Here is a 12,379-nt window from a genome sequence, read left to right on the forward strand (position 1 = left end):
ATCAGGTCGGTTTGCCCTGGTGGTTTAACACTGCTGTGTTTTCTTTCCCCCATGTCCTGTGAACCCAGAAGCGCATGACATTCCTCCTCCTGTTTTCTTGTAAACCCCTTCCGATCAAGCTTTCTCCCATCATTCTGTCAAACCTGTTCTTCCTAAGGTTGCCAATAGCCTGTATGTTGCTAAATACAACTGCCTTTCCTCAGCCTCATCTTTGTTGCCGTGACAGTTAATTTTAGGGGTCAACTTGGCTGGGCCATAGTACCCAGATATTTGGTCAAACATTTTTCTGGATGTTTTGGTGAAAGTGTTTTGGGAGGAGATTTACATTTAAATCAGTGGACTTTGAGTAAAGCAGATTGCCCTCCGTAATATGGGTGGGCCTCATCCACTCAGCTGAAGTCCTGAATAGAACAAAAGACTAACGTTTCCCCCAACGAGGAATTCCACAGCAGAAGGCCCTGGGACTTGAACTGCACAATCAATCCTGCTTGGGTCTCCAGGCTACCAGCTCACTCTGTAAATTTCGGACTTGCCAGCCTCTGTAATTGTATAATCCAATTCCTTAAAACACATACAAACATCCTACCTATTGGTTCTGTTTCTCTGGGAACCCCGACTAATACACCCACCCTGTTAGTAGTATTAGACCGAGTTGATTATTCCCCTCCTTTTGAAGTATTTCCTTACTTGATTTCTGACAATACATGCTCCTGGTTTTTTTCCAACCTCATTGGTTTTTCCCTTTAAGTCTCTTTTGTAGATTCCTCCTCATCTTCCCAGTCTCTAAATATTAGATCTCCAGAACTGACAGTTGAGTCTTTAGACCTCTTCTCTATACTTGCTCTCTTGTTAATCTCACCAAATCTCATAGCTGTGACATTATCTTTATGCTGATATACCAAAAAGTTCCAAATGTATATTCCTAGCCCAGAACTCTCCCTTTAACTCCAGACTCATATTTCCAGCTGCTTTATTCTAAATTTATGCTTATTATCTGATACATATCTCAAAGTTAACATTTCCAAAACCAAATTATTAAGCCCTCCTCCCTTTCCATCCCCCTCAAGCCGAACTGCTCTTCCCCACGATTTCCCCCTAGTATATAGAATATTATTGTTCTAATTGCTCAGGCCCCAAACCCATGAGTTATACCTGGATTCTTTTTTTTCCTGACCCCCCACATCTAATCAGTCATGGAATCCTGGGGCCCTATTTTTAACTTATAATCAGAATCTAGCCACTGCCTACCACCTGCTTCCCCCGCACTGGGACAGGCCAGGATCACATCTGCCTGGAGTAGCAGCTCTCACCTCTCAGCTGGTCTCTGGGCTTATACCCTTCCCCGCAAGGCGTTCAGTTCTACACTCAGCAGCCAGATGAGTCTTTAAAAGTACAAGCCCTGGCTATCATCCCTGTGCTCAAAACCATTCAAAGCTTTTTCAAGTGGCTCAGAGGAAAAGCCTCAATCAATTCTCTAAAAGACCCAACACAATCTCTTTCCCTCTCACTCTATTCCCTTCCACCTCCCTGCCCTGGCAGGTATGGCTTCCCCTCAGGGGCTTTGATTTGTTGTTTCCTCTGCTTGAAATGCTTTTCCCACAGACTTCTGCAGAATTTCCTCTTATACCTTCTGTAGTCTTTGTTCAATGGCTACCTTCTTTGTGACGCCTTCCTGGTTACTCTATCTAAAATCCAACCTATCTCCCATTCTCTCTCTGTCGTCCTTCCTTTACTTTTCTCCACAGCATTTATCTAACAGCTACACATTTTACTTCTTTATTTTGTCTGTCTGCCTCTCACTAGAGTATAAGTGCCATGAGGATAAGAATTTTATTTTATTCACTGCTGTATCCTCAGTTCCTAAATACCATCCCTCACAATAGAAGGCACTCGATAAATATTGCTGTAAATACCCATTCTTGGCAAGGGTATGGGGAAAGATGCAATCTCTCATATTTGGGGAGGTAAGTATAATTTGGCGCAATATTTTTAGAGGTTTTTCGTTCTCCGGTGAGCCGTTCACTCATAGTGAATGCATTTGCACCTAGACCTGCTCAGCTTCGATCATTTTCGTTACCTGCCTGGCCTCTGCAGTCCGTTGAATTTTCTACCCCTGGCCCACAGGTACTTCTCATTTTGATCTTCCCTGAAATGACCCTCTCTCTGCTCATGTAGCCACAGTAAGAATATTCAAAATTCTCCTTCAAGTAGCATGTTCTTTAGTGCCTCTTAGCCACTGTGTATATTGTTTCTTCTGCTTTTTCTCCCTTTTTCCAGCCTAGACACTGCCCACTCTTTCTTCTAGACACAGTTCAAGCATCAAAGCCTCCATGAAGCCTTCACTAGACACCTTGGCAGTGACTCTTCTCTGGGTCTCCACAGCATTTTTGTGTAGAATTTAATGATTAGTATGTGTCACATTGCACTGAGTGTTTGTTTGGGTTCCTGCCTCCCAGTGAGACTGAGAGCAAACTCATAACGTCCTCAACCTTGTCTCCAGCTCTCTGGCAAGAGAGCAAGGCTGGCACTACATTTTCAGTTGCATGAAAAAATAAATCATTGAATGTCTTTTCCCATGTTTCTGTTCACTTCCACCTTTTTTCCAGCTAAAATGCTTAAAAGTTGCCTGTATGACATTAAAATGACCATGGAAGCATCTAAGCATAATTTCTGTGCAGACAGGACGTGCAGGATCGTTTCTCAGGAGGGTAAGCTGAGTGCCAGCAACAGCTCTTGTCCCAAATTTGCTGCCATACTTTACAATGAAAAAGTCTAAACTATAAGTGTTTTCATCTTAGGAATGGTGATAAGATACATTTATTGGCTTATTTGCATACTTTTTTATGCAAAAAGTAAGGTTTCAGAATAAAATGGTCAACTAGGACCCTGTGGCTCCCTTTCTTCAAGTCCCCAAAGGGAAACACGCTTTTTATTCCTTTCTTCCCCTAAATCTAAGATAATATTCATGAGGCATGAACCTAGCTTGTATAACATGTTTTGAGCGCTGATCCACAGTGCCAGAATCAAGTAACTCCACACCCTAAGAAGTGGCTCTAACCCAGGATGACACAATCTGTGTTTGTCAAGTTGCCAATTTAAAAAAATTGTTTAAAGGCCCTTTGTTACATAATAATGTTTTATTCAGAAGGAGAGGAAAAGTTGGACTGATACAAAAGGCAGTTCTTTCCATTTTCCACTTTATCCCATAAGCAAATCGGTCCTTTGCTTTTTGTGTCGCTAGTACCTACTCCAACTTTATGCAATGGGCCTTCTCCCAAGCTGCCATTCAGCTGCTAAAGTCACAGCCAAGTTTTACCACCTCTCCAGAGCAGCTGGAGAGAGTGACGGAGTGAAAGGAGCCTGGACAATGGTTGGAGGTTATTTTCAAATGTGGTTTGTCCCTATTTTGTTCAAGAACACAGGATTTAAAAAAAAAACGAACTAAAAGCAAAAAACCAAACACCCAGACAAGAGAGCCATTTCTGAGCATGGAAGAACTGAAGTTAGGACGGAACACTTTAGTCTCTGGCCTCAGATTTTGAGAGTCTAGAGCAAAACACATTGCTTGGTCACTGAGGTAAATGTTGACTTTTGTAATCAGGCCGATGACTGGAACACATTGGAAAAACAAAAGTAAACCTTATGACTTGGACCAAGCTTGTTTTTAACATTCTTTTCTGTCTTACTAATAACTGGGACCTAGCCCCATATTGAAATACCATGTAACAGAAACGAAAGAACTTTCTCCATAACTTAACTAATAATACCTTTTAAATGAGACCTGATTCTTTCACTATGCAGATTAAACTTGACAATCAAGTGCTTTTACCTCTTCAGCTTTGAATAAACTATTTTTAGATCTAATTTTTTTTAGACCTATAATGCACATAATAAGTAAAAATATTCTGATTAAGCAAAATTGTATTTTTCTATCCTAATCATGAATAAATCGAAGAGTTTTTCTAGGCTAGGGTTTTAAAGGCACATCAACAAACCAGAAAATACGGTACTTGAATGTACATTTTTAATATCCAATGATGAGACTGGAAGAAATTAACATTATAATTTTAATATTTGTGTGGGTAATAAAATATTTCACGAAAATTGTCTTTCCAGTGCAAGGTTTAGAGATGTACACATCCCGCAGTGACTATCTACTGTTTCTGTCAGCCTGGTTCTCCTCTCTCCCCTTTTGCTGGTAATGCCCCTGTGTCCTTTGGAGGAGAACACAGGATTTTAAAAAAAAGAACAAATACCCATGTATTTGGAGGAGACTTCCTCCCATGATGGGAGCTGCCTGTGATGACACCCAGTCCTCCACCCCCCAGGAGCTTGTTCTACTGTTCACAGTGCTTGAACATTCATATGACCCAAAGTATTAGCCACCCCTGATATTTTTCTACATGAACTATGCATCCGATGGAGGACGCACACCCAGTGCAACCTGGGGCTCTTCTCCTTGGAGCCTAAAACAGACTAGTTTGCTCTTGTACAGACTGAAGACAAGTCAAAAAGAAACAGGTTTGGGAGAAGGGGCTGAGAAAGATGCGGACTTTGCTTTGGTCTCTGGTTCTGGTCCCTGAGGTCCTCAGAAATGCCGTTCTTCCATCAGTGCTCTGGAGCTACCTCAGTGTTGTTCCAGAAAATCCATCACGCCTCCACCCCAATCCAGTTCAGATTGGCTTTGGTACTTGTAACCAGAGAGTTCTGACTCAGGAACACTTATTGGAGCACATATTGTATTGACATTTAGTGGTACTTATTGGAAGAAAATTTATTGGACAGAACTATAAAAACTGGCATAGCCAGTTTACTGTACTCTATTATGTAATGTATTGTATATTGCCAGAAGCATGTAAAACAATTTGCCTGAACAATTTGCCTTTAACTTGACCTCCTTTGTTAATCTCTATTACAAAGCTTATATTAATTAAGAGTGACAGTAAGTTGGTTGCTGAAATTAGGGACTTTTCCTTAGTCTGAAATTTTATTTCATTTTCTATCATTCAGAATACTTTTAAAGCACTATTGATGTTCAAGAGAAAAACTTGTATTATGCCTAAATTATGCACCACATCTATTTACACACATACAGATGATACTGCAAGTATTCATAAACTTTGAGCTTATAGCAACTAGTAGTCAGGAGGCCTGGACACTAGATGTTTTGTTAACTAAGTCTAGTGTTGGGTATGTTGCTTAATTTTTCCAGGTCACAGGAAAATGAGGATGTTGGAATAGGTGGGTGTCTTCCAGCTTTAAAACCCTAAGATTCCACTAGTAGAAAAAGCAGTCAGTTCTGTTAGAAAAAGATTTTGCTGATTTTATTAAAAAATCAAACACTGCTTTTTACTCTTTCCTTTGGCCTGTTTACTAAAAACATTGTGTGAAAGTGTCATTGGGGGAAAAAAACCCCACCTGATACAAATGAATGCAAACTATGTTGGCCTTGGAAAAAGTTCTGTTGTCTAAAGGACTCCAAATACATTGGCCTAGATGATGAACTAATAGGTGGCAAAACAAAACAAAACAAAGCAAACAAAACAAAACAAAACCCTGCCCTTAAAAGAGTTATTTATACAATTTCAGAACCATAAAAGTACATTTTTTTTTTAAAATTATTTATTTATTTATTTATTTATTTATTTATCGCTGCATTGGGTCTTCGTTTCTGTGCGAGGGCTTTCTCTTGTTGCAGCAAGTGGGGACCACTCTTCATCGCGGTGCGCGGGCCTCTCACTATCGTGGCCTCTCTTGTGGAGCACAGGCTCCAGACGCGCAGGCTCAGTAATTGTGGCTCACGGGCCTAGTTGCTCCGCGGCACGTGGGATCTTCCCAGACCAGGGCTCGAACCCGTGTTCCCTGCATTGGCAGGCAGATTCTCAACCACTGCGCCACCAGGGAAGCCCTGCAGTTTTAAAAAATACCAGATCTTTTTAACTTCCTCAGTGAAAGAAGTTTTGAGCTTGGAATTAAAATGTCAAAAATTAATAAAATAAGTACTCAAAGTAATTTTTAAATAAAATTATTAAAGATTTTTCTTAAAAATTCACTAACGTATTAAGCGTACATTATTAAAATAAATGCTATATATCTTTAGATTTAAAAATACGGTACCTTGGGCTTCCCTGATGGCGCAGTGGTTAAGAATCCGCCTGCCAATGCAGGAGACACGGGTTCGAGCCCTGGTCCGGGAAGATCCCACATGCCGCGGAGCAACTAAGCCCGTGCGCCACAACTACTGAGCCTGCGCTCTAGAGCCCATGAGCCACAACTACTGAGCCCGCACACCGCAACTACTGAAGCCTGTGCGCCTGGAGCGCGTGCTCCGCAACAAGGGAAGCCACCGCAATGAGAGGCCTGTGCACCACAACGAAGAGTAGCCCCCGCTCGCCACAACTGGAGAAAGCCCGCGCGCAGCAAGGAAGACCCGACGCAGCAATTACATACATACATACATACATACATACATATATACACAAATAAATAAAATTAAAAAAAAAAATACAGTACCTTGACAATTTTTCAAATACTGATTTTGAAGTGCTAAATACCCCCAAAGGCAAGAGTTGCAGAATGAATACTAGCTCAGTGCTGCAGGTTTGGCACCATCTCACAGCTTTGTGACTGTGGTTTGTTAGGCAATTTTGGTTGCAAAATATAGAAACCCAAACATGTGACCTCAGGGAAGAGGGTGTTGGGGTTTGTTCTTGTTTGTTTGGTTTGTAAAGAATATATATGTAACTCAGAAAAACTGAAATCTCAGCCATGATATCCGGCTTCCTTCCTAGGAATAACAGGAAAGTTGAACAACAAAGCTTCTTAGGAGGAGAGGAATGCCCATTGAATTGGGCTTTTTGGAACACAGAATTTGAAGGATATTCAGAACCCAGCATATCAGTAGGACTTCTCATCCTGCTGGAGCATCCCAGTCACCTGAGGAGTGTTTTAAAAATACAGATTTTGAGGTCCCATCTGCAAAGGCTCAGGTCTAGTACACCTGGGGAAGTGCTGGGAACAATTTGTTTTTAAAAAGATCCCAGCTAGATTTTGAATGCCCTGCTCTCTGGGTTGCCTGGGTTGCGTCTTCTCTTGGTGTCTGCTTCCTGATCGGCACGCTACCAGTTGATTCCCTCAAGATTCTTTACTATAGGCTCAGTGCTTCACCTCCTTCAAGCCTTAGCTCAAATGTCAGCTTCTCAGTGAGGCTTTCCCTATTCCTGTGATTGAAAGTTGTACCCCAGCCCCTGGCACTTCCTAGTTCCCAGCCCTGCATAATGTTTATCCAACACTTACCACCTTCTAATACAATATTTGATTTACTTATTTATTGTTTATTGCCTGTCCCATTTACCAGAATGCAAGGTCCGTGCAGAATTTTTGTGTATTTTGTCCATACTGCATTCCCAGAACCTAAAACAGGAAATTCTTAATAAATATTTCTTGAGCAGATGAGTGAATGGATGTGTTCTGCTTAGTCATTGGCTGACATTATCTTCTGCTCACTGGTGATGTGTCAGAGCCCTTCTCACCCATGGCCACCATCTGTGCCTCCCTTTGGGTCCAGCTTCCCCAGTTGATTGTCTGATTGGACCAACCCTTTTTTCTTCTTCTTTTTTTTTTGGGTGGGGGCCCACCACGTGGCATGTGGGATCTTAGTTCCCAGACCAGGGATCGAACCCTCGCCCCCTGCATTGGAAGCACGGAGTCTCGACCACTGGACCACCAGGGAAGTCCCTGGACCAGCTTTTTTGGATTGAGTTTTTTCCCCAGGTCATTTTTGAATGGGTGTGAATTGGCTGTTTAACGGGTCAGATGCCCTCCCAGGAGCAGTCCACAGAGGCACAAAAGAGTACTGCCTGGGGCCACCCCTTCAGCAGGGCGTTTGGGTGGGGCATTTTCCCGAAGAAGCCTATTTTGGTGCAGAGTGAGTGTTCAGCAAGTTCCCTGACCCTGCTGAGCTTCAGTAAGACTGCATTAACAGTGCAGGTCTGCCTTATCTCAGTGAGTTCTTCAGAAGTTCCAGAGAAGGATGTTTGGGAAACATATGCACATAAAATATTAACTTATTATAAAAATAAAATGAAATGAATGTGAGACGTTATATAACTTCAGATGACATTTAAATATGGCATTTAATAAAAAGCCTAAGGGAAGTTGTAGGGGAGAATTTAGGAATTTAAGAACGAGTCGCTTAAAGTGCTTTTGTGTTTCTCCCCACCCCCGAGTCCTGAATGTCTTTCAAATGTTATTCTTACTTCACATTGATTTCTATTTGGCAGGGGATTCTGGTACAGAACTTCCAAAGTGATATTTAAGACGAATACATGCAAAGATCCACACTCAGTCTCCAAAAACAAATTGCACAAATACAGGTTGGAGGAGATATGGTTTTACAGGTGTGTATGTGTTAAAGTCCTAAGAAAGATTCGAGGGTTTTTGTTTGTTTTATGAACAGTGTGGGGTGGTAGAAAAATATGAATGTGATAACAAGCTGAATTTTGAAACATCATAAGAATATAGAAAACTATTTCTCTCTTCTTCTCTGTATACCTGGAATACTGGACTCAGTTCTAGATGCCACATTGTAAGAGGCACTAGGGTATGTTTAGATGAAAGTGTATGGAGGAGATGAATGGGGCTTGTGTATGGAGGCTGGTGTGAGAAGGCACATGCTCTGGTTGCTGACTTCAGATGTTTAAAGGCTGTGTATGGAAGGGGAATTGGGCTGTTCTGTATTCAATACATCTGAGTACCAGATTCAGATTCACTGGGTACTTTAATACAATTGTATTCATACTAATGATAATGATTTAAGGTGTTATTATTTCCCCCTTTTAGAGTTGAGCAAACTCATAACTTGGAGCTGTTTTGTGCTTGTCCAAAGTCATACAGCTAGAAGTTACAGAGCTACGATCTGACCACACCACTTCGGAGTTCAATTCCAGTGGTGTTTTCTACTAATACCATCGTTACCTACCAAATCTACAAAAAGACACGTTTCAGTTCAAAGTAGGGACTAGCAGGGCTGTTCAAAGATGAATACTGTTGTGAGGTAGTGAGTGGTTCCCTATCGCTCAAGAGTTCAAGCGTATGCTGGACAGCTACTTTGCAAGGATCTGGTTGTCCCTTCAATTTATACATATATAAAGAAGGATATGTTTACCTTATTAACAAAGTACTAGAAATGAAGCCTAATCATAGAGCCAAAGGAACTCCAGAGGGGAGGCTTAGTGAATTTAAGTGATTGAGCTGTGTTCATTTAGTAGTTATTGGAAAATACAGCACCCAAACTTTGTTCTCTGCATTCATAGTCTAATGTGTTTTCTGTTGCAACAGTTGCCCCTTATCTAATAACTGGGTCCACACTGTTGTGGAACAAGAGGGTATGGAAAGAGGAAGGGCAGGGATATTTGGTGAATTACTATAATAGATTCTTTGGCATGAACTTGCTTTATTAAAACAAGCCAAGAATGCGAGTGGTAATAGGAGAGGGTTTAAAATGATAAACAGAGAATGCCACATGGTAAAGGAAGGAAGAACACAATACTGTGGAAGGTTAAGTAAGAAAGGCAGGGACTGTGGATTGCACTGTATTTCCCTCTTGTTGAGTAGACGTTCAACATCTATTTGTTGGAATGAATAGTGACATCAGTACTTGAACAAATATTTAAAGAAAACCTTCATAGTGCTGAGTACTGTGCTATGTCTGAGAGCCAGAAATGAACTAGACAAAAATCTCCATCCTTTTAAGGAACTCACAGTCTAGTAAGAAAAGACCACCAAGCAAAGCAATGGGAAAAAAGAAAGTGCTAAGGTTTATCATAGAGAATAGATCAAAGTTTCCATGAAAGCAGAAAAGAATGAATAATTCAGTGTAAGTGTGTGGGGTGAGGATGTGAGGGTGGAAAAAGGACAGGATGTCAGGGAAGATTCCACGGAGGAAAAGATGCATTATCTTTATTATCTTGAAGGAGACTGGAAGTTCACCCGGTTAAATGAGGGATGAATTTCAGATGGAGGAAAATATACAAAGGCCCAGAGACAGAGCCTTGTGTGTGAGATGTGGTGGGAATTAAAGCTGGAGCTGAAGATCTGTGGATCAGATCATAAATGTCCTTGGATATCACGGTAATTGCTTGAAACTGATTATCCAGGTGGAAAGCCTTTGAAGAGGGAGGCTCTGTGTTTTTGGGGCATTCCTAGCAATCCTTTGGAACACAAGCAGAAGTGAAATTAGCAAGGCTTGACCTAAATGGTGGCAGAGGCTGATGTAGTGGAGACATTATCAGTCATAGAAATAAGAGGAAATATTAATCCTTGGGATTTTCGTCAGAGAACTTTAGCAGAGAGAAACTTAGTTGCCTAGTTGTTGGAATGGTAAATTTTTTTCCCTAAAGAAATTAGGTGATACTGAACTGAGTGGCACAGTGAGTAATAAGTAAGGCCTGAGATTGGGAACACATGCTGCCCTGAGCCTGTGTGTATTAGCTGATGACTCTTTTGAACTGAATTCAGGAAATGACATAAAAATGATTTGCGCAAGAAAATTGGAAGAACAAGGACTCTGTAGTCACTACATTTGGAGAAAAATAACTAGTGTTGGTGAAGATGGGGAAGTAGCCATTATCAGAGGGCCATTTGTGGATAAATTTTGGACTATCCAATGGAAAGATCCCCAAAGGAAAACAAATGCCCTGAATCCAGCTCTTCCTCACTACAACCCATTCCCCTGCAGTTGCCTTATCCTTCAGACACATCACACATCTCTGTGTGGGAGATGCATCTCCTGGCATCTCCTGGCAGTGGGTATTTGGGGGTAAAGGAATCCCAACAAACCCAGGATGACAACGTTAGAATTTTGAAAATCTTGGAGACTATATACTCGAACATATATATTTCAGTATGAGGACAGAGAAAACAAATGACAGGCAAGGCGTCAAGGGGAGGGGGTGTCCTTAAGTCCAGGCTTCCCGACTCTAGGCCCAGTTCTCCTTCCATAACCCCACGCTGCCTGTGTGTGGGCTTGGGAGCTGGAAGCTCGGCGGGTGGTGAGGAGATCGGGGTCCGCCTGGTGGCGTCGGAAGCCCCCTCCTCGCCCAGCCCCCAATCCCCAGCCTCCGTGGGACTCCCAGCCCCGCCCCCTCCAGTGCGGGCGGTGTCGCTGCGCCGCCGCTACCCGGGCGCGCGCGGGGCAGCGCGGACGCGAGTCGGGCCGAGGGTGACGGGAGGTCGCCGGGCCTCCCGCGCCGCCGCCCCTTGCCTGACGCACAGAGGGGCCGGGACGCGATTTGCCGCGAGTGACTGGAGCCGCTGCCGCCGCCACCGCCGCCCGGGCCCGCTCCGCCTTCAGTCCGCCTTCCTCCCGCCTCGCCCTCCGCCTCCGCTCGCGTCCCCGCGTCCTCCCCACCGCCCCGGAACGGCGGGCCGCCAGCGCCAGCGCCAGCCAGGTGAGTGTGGCCGCCGCGCGGCCCGGGTGGCCCGGGCGGGAGGAGCGCGCAGGCCCAGCGGCCGGGCAGGGAGCGCGGGCGGGCGGAGGCGGCGGCGGCGGCGGCGGCGGCGGGCCCGGCTTTCTTCCCCAGCGCGGGCCGCGCGTCTGAGGGAGGGGCGCCCCCGCCCCGCCGCAGCCCCCGCCGCAGCCCCCGCCGCCACCGCAGACAAAGCGCCAGAGGTGGGAGCCCCGCGGGCGGCTCCTGCCTCCGCGCCGCCTGCCGGGTGCGGTCGCGGCCCGCAAAGCCCGGGCGGCCCGCGCGTCTCCCCTCCTGAGCGCCCTTGTTCATTTCTGGGTGAAAGGGACCCGAATAGTGCAACAGGTACGGGCGTTAATCCTTATTTTCCGGCGGGTCTTGTCCACCCGGCGTGCGGGGACCAGATGTGGCGCCCGGCTCCCGGGCGAGACCCCGTGTCCAGCGCCCGCGGCTCGCTCCTTTGTGTGGCCGGTGACCAGCCCTGGCCGGCGGGTGGGGGACGCCCGCCCGAGGCCGCCGGGCTGCACCGAGGCTCCTGGACGCCTCCCTCGGGGCGTGGGGCTTGGCTTCTCCCGGGCCTGCGGGCTGTTAACATCCCTCCAGCCTTTGGAGGAGTCTCAACGGGAAGGGAGAGCGAGTTGGCAGGGTTATCTGGCTGTGTATTTATTTTTGTATGTGAGGTAGACTAATATTGGAAAGGAACCGCAGTCTGGCCGGCTCTTGAGGGTTCCTGTGGCATTTCACCCTGGGATGCACCGTTTGGACCTGGCTGCTGCTGCGACTGCCGCCGTGGTTCTCTTCTTGGTGCTTTGACATCTTTCTCTCTTACACAGACATCACCCAAGAAGTTGGAAGCGCTGTTGAGGGAGTAACTCGATACAGCTGTTTGACAGGTCGCCTCTTTTCTTCGC

The 12,379-nt window shown here is 44.8% G+C and overlaps 1 protein-coding gene across 4 annotated transcripts in view; it reads left to right on the forward strand.

The window, feature by feature from the left end:
* The first annotated feature begins 11,183 nt into the window (after nt 1-11,183).
* The window catches only part of SESTD1 (SEC14 and spectrin domain containing 1), a 136,839-nt gene continuing 135,643 nt past the window's right edge, over nt 11,184-12,379 (forward strand). For 2 of the 4 annotated variants that reach the window (XM_068544846.1, XM_068544841.1), the window contains exon 1: nt 11,184-11,450. The gene's annotated coding sequence lies outside the window, so the exon portion shown is untranslated. Of the gene's footprint in view, nt 11,451-11,697; nt 11,814-12,288; nt 12,362-12,379 lie in introns of those variants that run through there. The other 2 variants (XM_068544844.1, XM_068544843.1) reach the window with 2 other exon arrangements.

The sequence above is a fragment of the Eschrichtius robustus genome, chromosome 5, assembly GCF_028021215.1.
Source record: "Eschrichtius robustus isolate mEscRob2 chromosome 5, mEscRob2.pri, whole genome shotgun sequence".
Lineage (NCBI taxonomy): Eukaryota > Metazoa > Chordata > Mammalia > Artiodactyla > Eschrichtiidae > Eschrichtius > Eschrichtius robustus.